The following is a 21,116-nucleotide window of genomic DNA, read 5'->3' on the forward strand; positions in this document are numbered from 1 at the left end:
ACAGAGTATTCTGGGCTAGAGTTAAAACACTTTTTTTTTTTTTTTCCACACAAGTGGGCAAGCATAAAAAAGACAAAGGAAGGGAGAATTACAGACCCTGGAAATGTGATGATTAAGTTAAGTGACTAGAGTCAGACATGCCTGGGTTTCAAATACCCTCTGAGTCACTTAGTGGCTGTGTGATGTTGCGTAGATGACTGAATCTAGATGAATTTCAATTGTCTAGTCTACAAAGTGGGTTAGTATACCTACCTGTTATAGTCGCTAAAAGGTTCATAAGTGACCAATCTTTTGGCCCCCCCTAGACTACACTGGAAGAAGAATTGTCATGGGCCACACATAAAATATATTAACACTAATAATACCTGATAAGCTTAAAAAAGAAAAAAACAAAAGAAAAAGGTCCATGCATATATCTAATAATGTTTTAAGAAAATTTACAAATTTGTGTTGGGCCACATTCAGAGCTATACTGGGTCACAAACAAAACCATCCTGTGCCACATGTGAACTGCAGGCCCCAGGTTGGACAAATGTGGTTTAGATTATAATAAAATCCTCGACACATAGTAGGTTTTCATAGATTTTAATATTAGTCTACTATGAACAGTCTTGTGGAAGAGGTAGTAAAACAGGAGGATAAAGATTTATCTACTTATAAAACAAAGCACAGCTATAGCTTAAGTGTAATACAAAACAAAATGTTACATAATGAAATGAAACTTACCCGTATTTGCTTAAAAGTTGAATACAATGTTTGAAGTTCTTAATTTATTATAGTGGGTACAGAGTAGAAAGTAGTTATTCTTGTATTTGTAAGACATTTTCATGTCTAGGAAATATAAAATAATCATAATATAGAAGAATAATAGAAGTAAATAATTTAAAAACATTGCTTTATTGATTTTTTTTTTCATTTTATGCCACAGCTCTATGCTAATAAAGTCCTTGGAAAACTTTAATCCATGAAAGTTTTAATTCTCTCACGAATTAAACAGGTTGTCCAGATGTGGCAGGTAAAAGTGTTCTATGATTTGTGACCATGGAAAGCTGAGAAAGGGGGAAGAACAGGCAAAGGAGGATTAAAGTAGACATGCTGCAATGTTAACATACTGAATTATAAACAGCCTGAAGCTTCATTATTCTCAATTATAATTGTCAGTTTGATTACTTTGGATTGTTGACAGAAAACTCAACTCAAAGCAACTTAATCAAATAAGTTGCTGAAATAAATACATTACTGAAAAGTTCTGAGATAGGTTTCACATGGGATGAGATAAAGGTTCTAGGTCCATATTGCTGACATTACTCTCTTCTTGCTTTCATATATATGCTATGTCTTCAGGTTGGTTTCAATCATACTCACAATATGGCTGCCATCAACAACTGGGGTCACAGTTCCTCATTTACATCCAAGAGACACAGAGAAGATGTATTATCTCATAGCCACCTAAAAAAGTTTTGAGGGTTGTATTGATTGTACTAGCACTGTGATAATTCCTATGGCCGAGGGAAAGCAATATACTGGTTGGTTTAAGTCTGTGTTGCTCAAACTAACCCCTTAGGGTAAGAAAAATCAAGATTCATCTATAGAGTTTGGGATGGGATCAATTGCTATTAAATTACATGTCTGATACATATAAAAGAAATGGCAACAAGAAGTTGGCAATACAACTAGAGTATCTACTATGTGTAATTGCCACAGTTGGTATTTTTGATGAAAACTGTAATTTTATGATATATACAACTAAGAAATCATTTATCACACAGTATGTTTCAACTATTTTTGAGTGTACCAGATCCATGGCTGGCTTTTAACATTAGGCACACATAAAGGAAAACCTTTTACTATGATGTCATAACTGATTTACTATAAACAAGTAATATGAAAAGTATTATTTGCTTAATTAAATAGCAGCGTCATTGATGATCCTGTTCCAAGGTGTTTCTGGACAGAATTTACACAATAGAAAACAAAATCTATCTAGGAATACAAAATATGTGGCCACTGACTCATCTCAAATGAAAATAGAGAAACCAGCTTTATAGATCTAAAAATGTTAGATCTCAGAATCAAAATGTTTTAAAAGAATATAAAGAAACTCATAATTGATTAAATAATAATAATTTAAAGAGAATAAAGGAAACAGACAAGTACCTCTAGGCTGGAATATTTCATCTCTGTCGTATAAATTTATGTAGCTAACAGAATGTTGAGTGAGAAGAAAGGGGAAAGTGGAATAGGTGATGCACAAAGAATGAAACTTTATGTATGCCAATTTTTGGAAAATCATTGACGAAGTCAGGGGATTCCAGAATGAAATACAGAATATGAAAAAAGAACCTATCTTTATTACAACGGTATTAAGATACTTAACTGTAGATGGTAGAGAAAAAAGTTGCTGACGTAAATAAAACTTTGGCACCAATGTGTGGAGTCTATAAGACTAAAGGGAATTGCATATAGCACTATATTCTAATTAATAAAGAATATGGGTTATCAGTTCAGAACCACTACCTATGTACATTGGAATTAGATAATTAAGTAAAATGGATGGACTACAGTGGGAGCCAGGTGTTGGGGTCCGCGTGTTTCCTAAACAAAGGAATGAACACACAAGACAACACAAGACAAGACAAACATGGCAGCCGCCCTGAATGGCGCGCTCCGCTTTATTTTATACAGTCGTTTGTGGAATGTTGCCAAGTCACAAGACACATCGTTGTTTTTCTGACCTTTCCCTGACTTTCTGGATTTTCAAGATGTTTACATATAAACAGGCCCCCAACGCCCTGCTTCGTTTGCAAGAGCAGGACTTGTCGGGAACGCCCTGCTTCGTTTGCGAGAGCAGGACTTATGGGGAACACCCTGTTTGTGAGCACGTAGTCCTCTACATTTCCCCTTTCCTTATTTACAAGTTTGAATTTCTTTTAAAACCATCATTACATGTTGGGCTCGCTGGGATTCGGTGTTTGCCCTTTGGCACCGTCTCCAGCAGACTGTGAAAAATGACAAAGGCAAGAACAACAATCAATACATTACTAGAAACAGAGGTCAGCAAAGTTTTTACAGGACTCATAGGGTTCAAAGACGTCAAACTTTGTGCAATACCAGTCATCAAATCTGCACCAGTCAGCAACGGTAACTGCAAAATGTTTCAGAAATGTTCTGTGTTAATTCTTGTATTTCTAGGGAAAGATTATTATGACCAATTAAAAGTCTCTTTATCTCAGTCCAATTATGTACAGTGCTGTCAAAAGGAACAGGAGTAATACAAAATTGGGTAGTGTTCCAATCACATTTCAACAAAGCTCGGGTATTCAACACTGTTAGCTGATCTCCCAACCAAGAAACCACTTGTTCCAGATTATCTACTCGTTCAGTCAAATGAGCATCTATGTCTCGTTGCTGCTGCCACAACAAATGTGATTGTTCATGCTATTGTTGCACAAATTCTGTATTTTGTATATTCTGGTGTAGAGCTAATCCAGTAACAGCGGCAGTGGAAGCAATTGCTACAAGTCCTATCACCGCGGTCACGACGATTCCAACCATTCTCCGACTGCGGTGGACAAGATCTTGCATAACCTTATAAATTTGAGTAACCCCAGCAGATTCACTCCAAGTACGTGTTAAGTTTACAGGTAGCCAGGTTTCTTTCTGGCTCTTAGTATATATAAATCGGAATGAGACTCGTTCCAATTATTATTCCACCAAGTAGTATTTATACAACTTAAGAATGTACAATTGTTTGTACAGTTAACTACCCCTGTATTATTATCCCATTTAAAAATTCCTGTCAACAAGAAGTAAGGCTTTCTTACACATGCAATAACATATCTAGAACTATTTCGATGCAAAGATATATGGAAAGGGTTAGCAATATTAGTAAGATTTAAGGACATGTTTCCCGTGAAAGTGAACATTGGTTTACCAGCAGCTAGCAACTTCCAAATATGACCTTGTATTTGTGAGGTATTAGCCAAATGTGGCAAGGGGGTGATAGACCACCATCATGCCAAATAATAGTTTCATTGCCATCTGCAGAAATGCTGTGATTACCTTATGCCAACGCAGGTTGACATGGCTGAATTTAGTCTGAAAATCTCCATGTACACTCCAATCTGTAACAAAGTATTTACAACTCTTCCCTTTTACTTCTAACAATAATCGTGGCCCACTACTTCTACATCTAGTCCACTCTAGTTGGGAAACACCTCCGGACACATCAGGGATAGGGCATAAAGATAATGTAGTTGGCAGAGTTTCATAAAGTACTGCAGTATGATTATACTTGAAACTTTGAGCCACAACAATCATAGTAAAGGCAGAGATATGACTATGGTTATAGCGAACAGCCCAAGCCTCATGAGAAAGATGCAGACAATGCGGACTACCCCCAAGACATATAGGTAACCCTTCAACCCCAAATTGATATGAACTATTTATTGTGCCAGTGTCTAATTCAGGATCCTGGTTTAAAAAAGGTGATGGCATCCAAGCAGTATCATTAGTAAATACTGGGACTTCTCTGTCTCCCCAGGCCACACCTTGATATAAGGGTGCAAAAGGAATATAAGCCCAGTATGTAAATTCTCCAGCTGTTACCTGACAATTTACTATGGCCAGCATAGCCAGGAATAAAGTCAGTGGGGTTTTGGGCTGCCTAGCTTGTTGAACAACCCCTTTAGCTTCTTAACTGTTTCAGTTGTCCCCATGTCGGGGGCTCCGCACGAGTTCCAAAGGTGAATGTTCTCTGAGCGCTCAGATTTAGCTCCTGGAATTCCTTCAGGAACTGTTTGGATTGGCTCCTCTTCGCCATGGCACTGTTTCAACCGTCGAGATGGAAACCACTCGTTTCCGGCACCTGTACGGACAAGAGCATAGCCTCGGCCCCATTGTAAAACTTTTCCTTTTAAATATTTCCTTTGTAATGAAGGATAATACACCCACAGATTACTGTTTTGCGGCTTTTCTAAAGGCTGTTGAAAATGTTTCACCGCTGCAGACTGCTGTAATTGGCGCCAATGGTTGAGAAAATTTAAAGTTAAAAAGGCTTTCAGAATTTGATGTTTTGGGGAATCTCGCCCATCTCCCCCTTTTTGCTTTAAAAGTTGTAATTTTAAGGTAGCATTGGCTCTTTCAATAATTGCTTGACCTTGACTGTTAAATGGAATACTAGTGGAAGGATGAATATGGTATAAAGAGAGGAAGGCAGCCAATTTGCGAGAGCAATAAGCAGGGGCATTATCAGTTTTTAATTCAGCAGGGACTCCCATAACTACAAAGCAAGTAAGTAAATGAGTAATAACAGAGTCAGCCTTTTCAGAGGGTAGTGGCGTGGCCCACTGGAAATGTGACCACGTATCAATAGTATGATGAACATATTTTAAACGACCAAAGGAAGGAACATAAGTTACATCCATTTGCCAAATGTGATTTTGTTGAATGCCTCGAGGATTAATACCTGGACTTAAAAAAGGTGCAATAATAGGAGCACAAGTTGGGCAGGCTCTGACAATAGCTCGGGCTTGTCGGCGTGTTATAGAAAATCGCCGTTGTAATCCTAAACTATTAGTATGATGTAGTTGGTGCTCATCTTGAGCCCGTTGGACACTGCCAATAAATAAAGAATCAATCTGACTATTGCCAAAAGATAAAGGTCCTGGCAAAGCTGAATGAGAATGAATATGAGTGATAAAAAGGGGGGCTAAACAGCCACTCCAGAATATTATTATCTTGGTGTAAAATGGCCCTTGGCAAATGGGGAGTATGAAAAAGACACAACGAAAGTGGAAGATTGGGTACAATATAATCAAGGTGAGCTTCATTAATTCTATTTTCTACAAATGACAATTCTTCTTCTGCTACAGGGGATAAAGTCCCCATAGGTTGAATACAAGTATTTACAGCTCTAAGATCAGTTAATAAGTGCCATTTTCCTTTTTTTTTTTTTTTTTTGACAAGACAAACACAGGGGAATTCCATGCAGAAGTACTTGGTTCAATATGCCCCTCGGCCAATTGTTCCTTAACTAAATTCTTTAAAGCCTTAAGTCTTTCTTTAGATAATGGCCACTGTTCCACCCAAACAGGAGTTGTAGTTTTCCACTTCAATTGTAAAGCTTGAGGCTTGTGGACAGTGGCTAAGAGTTTAAAGGATTGTAGCCCATTTTGAACATCATATTTTTGGCAGCTGAAGAAATATGAGGAATGCTTAAAAAGGCACCAAATTGTTGTAAAAGATCGCGGCCCCAAATACAATATAAAAGAACACTTTTCCTTGTTATCCTTCAGGTCCTACACAGCTCAGGGGCTCGACAGTTTGGTAGACTATAGAAGCAGTACCTAGGCCGGATAGAGTAACCGATACTTGTTTCTTTTTCCAATGATCAGGCCATTGAGCCAAACATTATTATATACATCCGCTCCTGTGTCGACTAAGCCCTCAAAAAGTATCCCATTAATTTGCAATGAACATAAAGATTTTTGATCAGAAACTAAAGTTTCCCAGAAAACAGTTTTCCCAGTACTACCGAAACCTCCTTGACGAGATACATCTCCAGATAAGAAAGGAAAAAAAAAGGCAATAAAAGCAATTATGCAATACATTCCCCTGCCTCTAGGCGCATAAGTTGTGAGACTTGTACCATAATAAGGATTTCATCAGTAAAATCGGGATCAATTATTCCTGGGACCACCATTAACCCCCGCATAGCGTTGCTACTTTAACCTAGTAAAAGTCCTACATGTCCCTTTGGCAAAGGACCACACACTCCGGTAGCCAACTTATATATTCCTCTATTAGGAATTAAAGTATAAGGCTGGACAATAGCTAGGTCAGCAGCGGCACTCTGCTTAGTGGCAGCATAAAGCTGAGAAACTGGGGTAGGGTAAGATGTCTTTAAGGAGGACTCGAGGTCATTCCTTGATGTTGTAAGCCACTGCTCACTGGGTACTAGGGTAGGCCTGCATTGTAGTTGTTGGGGCCCCAAGCCTGTGGGCCCCGGCTTCCGTTTCCCGAGAGGGGTGACAGTACATTCCCACTTTTATCAGTTTTTGAACGGCATTCATTGGTCCAATGTCGACCCTTGCAACATCGTTTACACATATTAGATGGTAACCTTTTTTCTTTTAGAGCAGAAAAGCCTAATTTTTTCCGGCATTCCTTTTTAAAATGACCGGGTTTCTCACATTGATAGCATATACCTTGTTTAGAATTGCCTTTTAAAGCCTTAGAAAGTGCCCCAGCAAACAATTGAGCATTGTAAATAGCTCCTCCAACACCTGCACAAGCCCGAATGTATTCATCTAAATCAGCCCCACTAGCTTTTAGAGGACGCAGCAATTTTTGGCACTCAGGATTAGCACTCTCAAAAGCCAGAGTATCCAAAAGAATTTTAAGCAGGGCCTGAACCTACAGCATATGGCTCTGTGGCTCCTTGTAGGATCTTTACAAAAGATAAAGAAGTTTTACCCGCTATTTCAATCTTAGTCCACGCTTTTAAAAACAAGGCTTTAATCTGAGTGAGAGCAATATCATCTAGGCCTGCCTGAGCATTAAGAGTGGCGTATTGTCCTGAACCCATAAGCTGCTCTTCTACTGAATATGGTATAAAGAGAGGAAGCATTTTTTCTAGCTTGTACTCTTGCTTCCTCCCACCACCAACTTCTTTTTTTTTTTTTTTGTATTTTTTTTTTTTTTAGTAGAGACGGGGTTTCACCATGTTAGCCAGGGATGGTCTCGATCTCCTGACCTTGTGATCCGCCCGCCTCAGCCTCCCAAAGTGCTGGGATTACAGGCTTGAGCCACCGTGCCCGGCCACCACCAACTTTTTAATTGAAGCCATTGCGAACGATCAAGGACAGCCTGTCCCAACGTTTCCCAGTCAATAGGAATCATCATATGTTCTGAAGAGAAGGAATCGAGAAGGCCAAGGACAAACGGTGATTGAGGTCCATAATTAGAAATTGCAGCTTTCATTTCTTTCAAAAATTTAAATTGTAGGGCTGTAAAAGTCACATTCTGGCCACCGTTTGGGAACTGAGCATTGGGGCCGAAAGCAGCCCGTGTTATTGGGAATAAATCTAATTCCTCGAAATCACCCTTTTCCTTCTATTCCTTCTTTTCTCCTACAGGAGGAAGAGGCACAGAGAAAACCTGACCTGACATAGACAAAGAGGTTGGAGGTGGAGGCAAAGGGAAATCCTTTTAGCAAAAGGGAAGGTAACAGGGAAGGCTCATGGCGGAGAGATAGGAGAAACAGGAGCAGCGGTATCTTGCAATTTTAACAACTGTTGTAACATCTCTAAAATGTGCTGCAAATCAGAATTTCCTTCAGATGAAGGAGGCATTAGCTCTTTTTCCAATTCCTTGTCCTCAATAACCGGGGCATAAACATGTTCCTCTCTAAGATCATTCCTCTCTAAACCTTCAGATGCCTCACCTCCTGTGGCAGTATCGCCATGCTCCGAGTCAGTTTCAAGTAACTCTAATGCCTGAGTAATGGAATTACACAAAGTCCACAAAGTCAGAGGCATCGTTTGCCCCCACTGATGAGCTCGATGCAGGACTTTAACCACTTGTAAACATTCCTTTCGATTTAACTGCACTTTGGTTTGATATTGAAACCAATAACAATGTTGTTCAACATGGGCAAACAATCACTTCAAAGTCTTATGTTCCTTAACTGACTTCTACTCCTATAGACATCAACAGTCCCTGGAGTAACCGCAAATATTCAGAGGCCAGAGAGGTGGAATTCCCCATAATTTTCCCGTGGGTCCCCCTTTCTTTATTTACCTGCCTGGGGTGTTCCCCCTCCGGTTCCTTGCTCTCGTGGAGCCACGGACCCTGCTCGCTGCGCCAGATGTTGGGGTCCGCGTGCTTCCTAAACAAAGGAATGAACACACAAGACAACACAAGACAAGACAAACATGGCGGCCGCCCCGAATGGCGCGCTCCGCTTTATTTTATACAGTCGTTTGTGGAATGTTGCCAAGTCACAAGACACATCGTTGTTTTTCTGACCTTTCCCTGACTTTCTGGATTTTCAAGATGTTTACATATAAACAGGCCCCCAACGCCCTGCTTCGTTTGCAAGAGCAGGACTTGTCGGGAACGCCCTGCTTCGTTTGGGAGAGCAGGACTTATGGGGAACACCCTGTTTGTGAGCACGTAGTCCTCTACAGCCAGGTTTCTCATTGTTGCAGTGGGATGTTACGAATAATCAAGAGGAAATGACTAGAGTGACCCATATGGTAATGGATTCCAGTTGGAGACATCAGAGTGAATTGATGTTTAGTTTAATACAGATGAAAGTAGATTGCATATAGAAACATGTATAGATATATGTATTCATAAGGGTTAAACATACACACACATCTTTACTTGCTTTGGCCACTGAGAGGGTTTAGAAACAATGACACCTCAATAGCAACAAGTGCATCTAGTGCCTAGATCTTCGTTTTTAAAATGATTTTCTAAGAAAAAGAACCAGGAATTCCTGGAGAAATGGCCAATTCTTGTAATGTAGAGGAGCTACATCAAATGAACCTGGAGGATTGTGCTGTCACAGACAATAAGAATGTACTCAAATAAAAGTGAAATTATAGGTATGTCAAAGAGACATAAGAGCCAACCAAGAGCTCCCAGTGGTCAAAGCTAGAATAATTTGAGCAACAACGTAAGTTAAGCAGTACTAAATTATAACCTAAAGCATTATCAAACTGATATAAATAAATAATTGTGTGAAAAAATACATAAGACAGAATAGACAAAGGAGAAGAATTTCTAAGAATTTATGTAGATACTCTGCTTTCAGTGAGGTGGAGAATAGGTCTCCAGACCTGAAGTGGGGCCTGCACATAATTACTTCCTTCCAAAGAATGTAGTAAGGAAAGAAAAGGGTACCATGACAGCGGAGAAACTTTAACAACACTACCCCCACCAGGTTATCAAGATTAATAACAAAGGTAATAAGTCATGTTGATTGTATGTACCCTTAATATGATGTAACAAAAATGATACTTTATCTCCATGGCCTCTTTCCCAAAATGTATAACTATAATCTAATCAAGAGGAAAATAAGAACAGATTCCAATAGAAGGAATCCATAAAATACCTCTCTAGTACCCTCTCCCTCAAACTGTCAAGGTCAGGGTAAACGAGGGAAGTTTAGGAAACTGCACGGTCAGGAGAAGCCCAAGGTGACGTTATGACTAAATGTAACATGGTACCCTAGATGGGATCCTGGCACAGAAAAAGTACATGAGATAGAAAGTATAGATATCTGAATGAGGTATTGATTTTAATTAATGATAATATATTAATATTGGTTCACTAATTGTAAGAAGTATACCATAATAACATAAATTGTTAATAAGGGAAAATGAATGTGCAAAATATATATATACACACACATACACATATATAATATTTTTGCATTTTTCTATAAATCTGAAACTTTTAAAATTAAAAGTTCATTAATTTTTAAAAAGTGCTAGTGAACTAGGAATAGAACAGAACTTCATTAAGTTTATGAACCCTATCAAGCAAAAGTCTCCATAGTATATATTAGTAAAGTGTCAGATTCATTGCATTTAAAACTAATAATGAGACAAAAATGCCCCCTGGTTCAAACCTGCTTCAAGATTGTCCTGGAGGCCCTAGTCAATATATGGCAGCAAGATTTTAAAAAATAGATTACATATGATTCACAAAGAAAGAGTAAAAATTCTTATTCTCAAAAAAAGAAATACTATTGTTATCAGGAGCCATGTTCAATACTGGAAAAGCCAGTTAAGGATTATATCATAAATGTGGTTAAAAGAGTCATTTTGATTTACAGTAGCATAAGCCAGCAAATAACCACTTGAATTTCCTGTGTTTCAATTGCAGGGGAAAATGAAACTTTTCACATTTAGCAATATATATATTATGTATATTATATACATATATAGTGTGTATGTGTATATATATTTCACAATATTTCAAAATCAATCAGAGCTGTCAATATTTTCACTCCCCTTAAATGACTACATCCTATAATAAGGAAGACTGGTAAGGCAAACCCTGGAAAAGCAAGTCCTCAATTTTATTGTCATTTTAATTACATTTTATTATCAGATAAGTAATTTTCAATAGAATAGTGTATTTCAAATTTTACTGAATATTTGAGATACAGAAACATTGTCATAATTATTGTGAATTTAAAATTAACACAAAAAAACACTAACATTTGATTTATCAGTGTTGTTGAAATGTACTTAACAAAAGGAAATTTTCCATAAAGAGAAAGGTGCTGCTTCAATCACTGATTATTATATTCTAATCACTTTTGAATTTGTTTCTAAAAGGGTAAAAGTCTTCCATATTTTATTAATGAAAGTATTTAGCATGATTTTTTGTTTCGTTTTTTATTTTTCTTATATTTTCTTTCATTTTTAGCATGACTTAACCTTTTCTTTTATATTCAGGGCCTTCATAGTATCACATTATATATTTTTTCATATATTAAAAGTTTTCTACATACAGGGTTTTTTTGGCCACCAATTATTCTAAATGACCCCCAGTAGCTATGTTTTTATATTAGTGCTGTTTATATGCTTTCCTTGTGGCTAGTTGTTATTTCATTCGATAACATTCAACAAATAATTGTTTTGTGCCCAGAGTTTGCCAGGGATGTTCTAGTACTGAGGATACAGCAGTGAATAAAACAGACAAAATCCCTGTTCTTATAAAGCATAGATCCAGCCATTTCATAGCAGTGTCATAATTTCTATTTCTGCTGATTCTCCTTCTCTTCAACTGCAATATTTTTTACGCATGCAAAATTTATAAGACTTTTTAATGTTGAAAAGAAAATCAAATAACTAACTCCATTTGATCAGTAACCTTAATCTGATACATAAGAAATTCTAAATCAATGGTCTCTGCATAGCAGAAAACTGTATGTATTCTTGAAGCTAAGTATTGTGTTCACTAATTAGTGGGCAGTATCACTGTGTTTTAGATAGAAAAAGACAATACTATGAGTAGGCCAATATTAAACCTTAAATTGCCAAGTAGACAGGAAAATATGAAGCAACTCAGCTTCCAGGTCAAGTAAAATGCTTTTCTAAAATTTATACCTGCAAGCCTTCTCATTTTGTTTTCTCATTGAGGGCTTCTCCCTGCAACTGCATCTGGAAATGTTCTCCTGTTCCTTTAAGACCCAGCACAGCTATCACTCGCTCTGAAATGCCTTTTCTTGCCTCACCAGGCAAATGCACTGCTCCTTCCTCTGACCTTCCCTGGACATTGCTATGTACAGTTCTTGTAACACATGCCTCACCAGCAGCATTTTATGAACTCCAAGAGAATGGGATGATGTGACATTCATGCTTCTATTATCTGGGCATTTAAAAGGCAAGACAGAATGAATGTGTTTCCAATATCTTTGTGGGAGTAATGCAGCCTGTCTATGAGGAATATGAGCTCTGAGTGGCTGTGCAGCCTTGCGTAAGCCCTTAATATTACCCTGCCTCAGTCTTAGATTCTGTAAAGCTGAGGTTCCAACCTCAAGGAGTATTCTAATGGAAATGATTGATCTAACATATCTAATAGTGCTTGGGAAACCTTACTAATGTATGAACAACATATATAAGCTATACGATCTTACTGAATCTTATAAACAAGCATTCTATTTATATCATGTTCAAATATTTTGTGGATGTGTTTAAATTAGAACCACTTGTTTTAACAGGGAGAACTGGGAAATGACATTCTTTCTCTTCCAAATTTACTCACTTAACAGGTAAGATTTACATTCACTCTAAGGCAAATATATTAAAAAAGATAAATTTCAAAAAGTTCCCCACCTTCAGATCAAATCTTGTTTACTAGAGTGAAGCAAATAACTTAGGATATTTACCCCCTATATAAAATAAAAGCACAAAGAATTAATGTAAACATGTTTTTGTTATCAGAAAACTGATACATCTCTAAACATCATTTTGCTTATGAAAGACCTAATGAAGAGGCAAGCTCTTCAATACAGTCGATCATGTTGGCGAATGGAGCAAATTTTATAAACCAAAGACTTTTAGTCATGGAATTAACGTTAAATATTGGGTATGGAGGCTTTAATATTCTTGTACTAAAACTTCTCTACAAATAACTGTGTAACTGTGCTGCTGAAGTGTTGAAAGCTCTTCGTTTAAAAATCATAAATTACAAAAGCTTTTAATTTATTGTTGAATTCAGTGTGCCAGCTAAATTTATCATAAACTCTCAAAAACATGAAATAATGGTTTGCAGTTTCACCTTCCCAGATAATGAAGTGGATTTTATGGCAAGAACCAGAAGTTGATATCCCATCCATCCTGATCAGGCTGAATCAGTCGGGGATGAGCAAAGGGTGTCTGGAACTCAGCTTTTAAAACAATGTGTCAGTATAATAATTTCTTCCATCGTGATGTTTCATATCAGAATAAAAAGTTGATTTCCAAAGAATAATTGATCCCAGCAATGCAAGGTGCAAGAGAGCCAAAACTTGTCTGATTTTTTTAATACAAAAATCACTATATATCAAGAACTCAAGTCCAGTGGTATGGGGTTTTAAAATAATATGTAAAACATGCTGTAGCAGTTGTTTTTGGTCTTATCCTCTGATTGGCTGGCTGAGAATTTGAAAATCCCTCATCATGTTTATCTGCTCCTTGTATCCCATTGGGAGCTCAATAATCTGCAGCTCTCTGCAACTTGTCAGCCAATCAGCTCAGGGAATTCATGCATTTGATCAGCTCAGGGAGATTCATGCATTTGATGAAATTTGTGTCCAGAAAACCCCAGCTCCATATCTCCCTCCTCAACATGCCCAGGAGAGTCAATACTTTTCAACAATTGCCTTTTTCTCCTCAATAGGCAGTTTGGGCAAACACATGTAGGAACACCGATGATGACTAAGCATTGTCCTTCTGGGGTGGAGAGACTCAGGGATAGGAATGGGGCTCTCATGAACAGCCAAGGGTGGCAGCTTCACTACTCAGTTGCAGAAATATGTAAAGAATATTGGAAGAAGACAAAAAAAAAATCTTAGAATGAGTAGCAAAGGAAGAATGAAAGATTAACCAAGTTGTTTCTCCAATATTAAAATAATTACCATTTACAATGAAAACTTTTGATGTTATTCAATTGTACTGAAAGAAATTTTTCAAAGTTAAATATAGTTAAAAATATAGGTAGGTCTAGGAAGAAAATCTAAAACTTATATTGCCTTTACAGTTTCATTTTTCCCCCTGAACAATAGAACTGTTGCAGCATAAAAACTCTACTTGAATCCAACTTTTTTCTCTTTTCGTTCATTTGGCAACAGCTGAAATACCATCTTTATTTTCCACACTGTACCAGAGTATGTGTCACTATGTACAAATTAACCATTTCAAGTTATTTTAAGCTGACAGAATAAATTCTGAACCCTAATATAAAGAGTAGTTTTAAATGCTATTAGCATTCAAATGTATATCACATGTTATTTATGAATCAAGAACACATCTTTTCTATGTTGTAATCTGTATTTTTAAAATAACATTCTTGTAGTTTTTCCTATTGCTACAATATTCCTAATAAAATAAACTGGATAATTTCCCTCCTGGGGCTTAGGTTATTATAGTAAATTTATCAAGTGAAAATACTTTTGAAAACACACTTATAATAAAACACAGAGATATACATACAAAATAGGGAATTTGAAATACATAATAAAACAGGATAAATCTCTAGTCTAGAAATTATTTTTGTGAGAGGAATCATGGACTTCTTGAAAATCTCAGAAAGGTGCAGACAAGAGTTTTGATTGTCATGGGCATTTGCTGTACACTCTCCAAAATGTACTTAGATAGCATCACCACCTAATTGTATTTACATATCAGTGTGAACCTTATTTTTCCCATTACTCAGAAAAAAAATTGGAATATTTATGAACACACAGCATGCCATTTGAAATTTTAAAAATACAGTATTACACATTCATAGTGATCCACCTACTGTAGAAATGAATTCAAATTGTCAAATATTGATGGAATCTCCCATATGTATGAAGCACAGTGTAAGTCATCTCCTTATGGGGAGCTTTTCTGGCACTAGCCGGATCTGGTGGTTCAGTCAAATTATCCAAGCCATTTGGTTTGGCACTATAAGAAAATCCTTATATCAAGGCTTATCAGTGAAACAATTACATCACGAGGAGAGAGTTTTAAAATACAAATGCTGAATTTAGCACGTTATACTTTTCCTAAAGCAGCAGTCAAAAAAAACTTTCAACTTAATGCATATTATTAAGTCAACCAGCCTTGAACATATAAATGTGTGTGTATACACACACACACACACACATACATATGTATTATTTTGAGGCAGGATATCACTCTGTCACCCAGGCTGGATTGAGCTATGCCTATGATCATAGCTTACCACAGCCCCAACTTCTCAGACTCAAACAATTTTCCCTCCTCACCCCAATGGAGTAGCCGGGACTACAGGTGCACACCACCAGCTATGGCTATTTTTTAAATTTTTTTTGTAGAGCTGGGGGTCTCACTAAATTGTCCAAGCTGGCTTTGAACTCCTGTACTCAAGTGATCCTCATGCCTCAGCCTCCTGAAATGCTGGGATTAGAGGAGTGAGCAACAACACCTAGCTAAACATAAGATTTGTATTTGTACCATTTTGATTTGGGACTATACTGCAATAATATTTCTTTCTTAATTTATTTCCTTCATCAAATGTGAAAATCCAACTTAATTGATTAGCTTTACAGTTAAAGGCTAGAAAATGCATGCTCCAGTTGTACTGAGACTGAGGCAAGGAAGTAAAAATGAGCAATCTCTCAGAAGATCAACTGCAGAGTACTATGATGACAGAGAAGTATCATTCAAACTAACTGACTCACCTCTAAAGTATGGCTAAAAGACACTTCAAATGCCCCCTTTTGAATAGATAGCTCAATCTCATTCACAGCAAAAGCACATATGAAAAGTCATCATCAGTTTTTAACAAAACTCAACATGCTCTTAACCATATGATGCAAAAAGTGCACTCCCTGTTATTTACCGAAAGGAGCAGGAAATGTATGTCTATACTAAAACCTACATATGGATGTTTATAGCAGTTTCATTCATAACTGCCAAACGTTGGATTCAACCATGATGCTATTCAATAGGTGAATGAATAAATAAACTGTGGTACATCCAGAAAATTGAATATTGTTTAGTGCTAAAAAGAAATGAGCTCTCAAGCCATAAAAATACATGAGGAAACTCAAATGTGTATTATTATGTGAAAGAAGTCAATCTCAAAGGCTACATACTGTGCGATTCCAACTATATGACATTCTTGAAAAGGTAAAATTATTGGGACAATGAAAAGATCAATGGTTGCCAGGGAGGAGGGAGGGATGAATAGGTGGAACACAGATTATTTTGAAGTCAGTGAAACTACCTGTACGATATCATAATAGTAGATATATGTTATTATACATTTGTTTAAATCCATAGAATGTACAACATCATAATTTAAACTGTGGGCCCTGGGTGATAAGAATGTGTCAATGCAGGTTCATCTATTGATAATTGATAATGGGGGAAGGCTATGCATGTTGCGGGGAGGTGGTATCTGGAAAATCTCTGTACTTTCCTCTCAATTTTGTTGCGAGCCTAAAACTACTATTTAAAAAATAAAGCTCACTGAAAAAAAAAATAAAGTATTCATAGCTTTTAATAGTAATTTAAAACACTTTTCAAAGTAATAATGTAGTAAACTATTTAAATAGAACAGATGAAGTCCATGGAATCATTCAGGCTTAGAGATCCTGCTTTTTCACTTAGAGCTTTGATTTTGCATCCTTGCTGTTGTTCTTATTTTAATGATGAAATATCATTATTAGTAATAATAATATTGCTTTGTATACTTCACAATTTTCAAAGTGATCCTAGAAACAGTATTCTATCAGAATAAGAAAATAAATTTAGAAATATTAAAGTGCATTTATTTTATAAATGTATAAATTTTTATGATAGGAACTCACATATCTTGAGCTGAGCCAATTCAGTTGAATAAAGTAAAAGAGGGAAAAGCTTGAGAAAAATTTACATCTACATATTCTAACATTGTTGTGTTCTACTGCTCTTACTTTACTTATTGTATGTAAGATGTAAAACGTAGTGTTTTGATATACATATATGTATAATAAAACGATTACTATAACCCAGCAAATTAATAACTCTATCATCTCATATAATCACTTTTTTAAAATTGTAAGAGTACCTGAAATCTATTCTCTTAGCAAATTTTCAGTATACATTATTATTAACTGTAGTCATCATATTGTATATTAGACCTCTAGACATACTATTTAACTGCATTTTATATCCCTTGACCAACATCTCTCCATTTCCTCCATCTCCCAGTTACGGATAACCACCATTCTACTCTCTGTTTGTAGGTATTTGACCTTTTTAGATTTTACATATAATAAAGTTCATGTACTATATATATTTCTGTGCCTGGTTTATTTCACTAAGCATAATGTCCTCCAGGTTTATTCATATTGTTGCAAATGACAGAATCTTTCTCTTTTTTAGATCTGAAAGATATTCCATTGTATATACATATACCATCATTTCTTTATCCCTTCATCCATTTATGAACACCTGGGTGTTTCTATAGCTGGCTATTGTGAATAATGTTGAAATAAACAGGTGTGCAGGCATCTATTCTAGGTGCATACACCTAGAAGAGTTATTGCTGATCATATGGTAGTTCTACTTTTAATTTTTTGAGGAACCTCCATATCGTTTTCCATAACGGGTCTATCAATTACATTCCTACCAACAATGTATAATAGTTCCCTTTTCTACACACCCTATTCAACACTTACCTCCTGTCTTTTTGATAATAGCCAAGTGTGAGGTGATAACTCATTGTGGTTTTAATATGCTTTTCTCTGATGATTAGTGATGTTGAGCACTGTTTCATACACTTCTTGGCCATTTGTATGTCTTCTGTAGAAAAATGTCTGTTCAAGTATTTTGCCAATTTTTTAATTGGATTATTTGTTTTTGTGTGTGTTTTTTGGTATGCTTTGTACTTTTTGCTATTGAGTTGAATTGCTTATATATTACACGTATTAACACTATTGGATATATGGCTTGCAAATATTTTCTCTCCATACATAGATTGCCTTTTTATTTCATTAATTGCTTCCTTTGCTGTGCAGAAGATTCTGATGAACACAGTTAATCCTTGAACAAGGGAGGACTTAGGGATGCTGCCCCATATACAACCAAACATCTACATATAACTTTTGACTCCCCCAAAACTTACCCATTAGTAGCCTGCTGTTGACTAGAAGCCTTACTGACAACATAGTCAATTAACACATACTTTGTATGTTATACACATTATATACTATAGATTTACAAGAAAGTAAGCTGGAGAAAAAGTTATTAGGAAAATCATATGGAAGACTATACTACAGTACTATACTGTATTTATTGATACTGTAAGTTTATGTCTTCTATTTACAAGACAAATTGCCTGCCTGAAATAGCTGGTAACCATAGTCACAGACTTCAATCTGCGGTAGGTATCAAGCAATTCAACCTTTTTGTAATGTCATGAGTTCTCTCTGCTTCTTGGGAGAACTTCCAACATCACTAGGGGCACTTCACATGAATCTCATGGTGTTATTCAAGTTTATTGCATTACACATGATGAAGACTATATGAGAACCTCGAGATCACTTTTTCCTGTGATACACAATTTGCTAGAGAGTTGAACTGCTCATGCAGAGATGGTTACCATCTCACAGTGTGTTAAATGGATATTTGCAACACCTGAGCTCAGCACCATAGTAACAGGTACAACAGTAGTACAGTATGTACTACCATGAATTTTATGTTATTATGATTTAATACTTTGTTTTTACGTTTGATTCTATTTCTCTCCACTGTGAATGGAGTCATATACAGTGCATATGTTTTGATACATTTTAACTTGTTAAAATAGGTTTGTGTATATTTATGGTAGTACATGATAACATAGACTAGTATCTACCTATATTTTATGCATTCATTACACACCTAATTTTCTTTGAATTTTTAAAATACTTCTGGCCTATGTGATTTGTTGGTTCCTTCTTAGTGTTGCAAAATTTCAAAAAAATGCTAATATTTATTGAAAAAATATGTATATATGCAGACCTGTGAAGTTCAAACTCGTGTTGTTCAAGAGTCAGCTGCATATACAGTGAAAGTAATAATGATCAGAAATATCAAAATCATAAATTAAAGATTATAACTTCGGAATTTGTGAGTATGATTTAGGCCAGAATTTTCCTATATATTTAGTTTCTTCTTTACATTACTAGTAAATGTTTAAACAAAATCTTCCAATTGGCGGACAGCAGAAAATATTAATAGGATGAAATAAAGAGTACAAGGAATTTACAATTCTACTCGTTCTAAGAATTCAATTTTGTGCCTACCAAAGAACACTTGGAGATGTATATAAAGGTACATTTTAGGAAAAGATGAGTTTCAGAGCAATATTACAAAATTTCAATTGTAAATTAGAGTTTATGCAGGAAATTATTGACTTTTTCCCTCCAAAGTCTAGTATATTATTAATCTAGCAACCACAGAAAATACAATCTCTAAAGTTGGCTGTCTAACATAAAAGAAAACCTAAAGAATTAAATATCAGTAAAATAGATTTTATGTCTTTGCTTTGTATTTTGCAATGGTAGCAAATACAACATATTTATTAAATTTATGATATTTCATTCATAGAAAAATGTATAGTAAGCACTATTTATGTACCATATACTGCCTTAAACACTAAGACAATGTTAATAAAAAGAACAACATCAATGATACATAACAATTATCCAAAGACTATTATCTGTCATGTACTGCTTAAAGCCATTTATATAGATTATATCATACAGTTTTTGTTAGAGCTCTTGCAGTTAATCTCTTAAGCTTCGCGTTAAGTGAAGAACATGAGCCATCAAAAAGATATACCATTTGCTGGAGATAATTTATAAGTGATGAAGTCAAATTAAAAATTAAAGTCTTACACTAAAGTATTCTTTGTTATCTTATTCATTGCCACTTTAGGAAAAATAAGATGATGTATATCTTGACAATGCCCTTACAAAGAAGAATTAACAAAGAAAAATAATAAAATGTTAATAAATAACATTATTTGTTAATAAAAATGTTATTAAATAATAAAATTAAGTGCTGCTAGATAGATTTACACTGATTGTCTTGTGAGTGCTAGGAAGTTGCAAAGTTATAAAAGACTTCACAAAGAAGCAATTTTTTTTTTTTTTTAATTTGAGACAGAGTCTTACTCTGTTACCCAGGCAGTGGTGCGATCTCGGCTCACTACAGCCTCTGCTTCCTGGGTTCAAGCGATTCTCCTGCCTCAGCCTCCCTAGTAGCTGGGATTACAGGCACACCCCACCCAACCTAACTAATTTTTGTATTTTTTTTTAATAGAGATGGCATTTCACCATCTTGGCCAAGCTGGTCACAAACTTGGGAAACCAATTCTTGAAGCAAGTTTTGAAAGATGTATCAAGTATACCAAAGAAACATGATGTACTTTCCATGATTTAAATATATAAGGAGGAATGAAAGGGCATTTATGGTAAATAGACAGTAGGTTACAAAATGTTATTACAAGTTCAAGCAGATGTGTCTTAATATGCAAGTAGTTTTTTGTTACAAAAACTTTGAAGAAATGTGTATGAATCATATTCATTTACTCTCTCCAGAACTCACTTCCTGGATAAAAACTTGAAATGTAACACAATTATACTGTACTTTTTAAACATACACATTTTCTTACTTTATTTCATAACAACTTTTTGGCATGTAAATTACTATTAATCCATTTTACAGATGAGAAAAATGAAGGTTTGAAAGTTTGTCACTTTCCCAAGACCACAGAGCTTGCAGTTTGACCGTCACCAAGTATGTGCTGTTCACCATATGCCAGGAAGCACAAGAGCACGTGTCTGTGTTTAAGTCAATGTAAAGTTTGGGTTATATAGTCCTCCCACTAAG

At 35.8% G+C, this 21,116-nt stretch overlaps 1 long non-coding RNA gene across 1 annotated transcript; it reads right to left on the reverse strand.

Annotated features, from left to right (window-relative positions):
- Positions 1 to 2,630: 2,630 nt before the first annotated feature.
- Positions 2,631 to 9,184, reverse strand: LOC135970997 (uncharacterized). Its single transcript, XR_010586986.2, has 2 exons — positions 8,803 to 9,184; positions 2,631 to 4,867 (listed from the first exon to the last, which is right to left on the reverse strand). It is a non-coding gene; the product is annotated as an uncharacterized lncRNA (long non-coding RNA).
- Between the last annotated feature and the right edge of the window lie 11,932 nt (positions 9,185 to 21,116).

Source organism: Macaca fascicularis, chromosome 5 (assembly GCF_037993035.2).
Source record: "Macaca fascicularis isolate 582-1 chromosome 5, T2T-MFA8v1.1".
NCBI classification, from domain to species: Eukaryota; Metazoa; Chordata; class Mammalia; order Primates; family Cercopithecidae; genus Macaca; species Macaca fascicularis.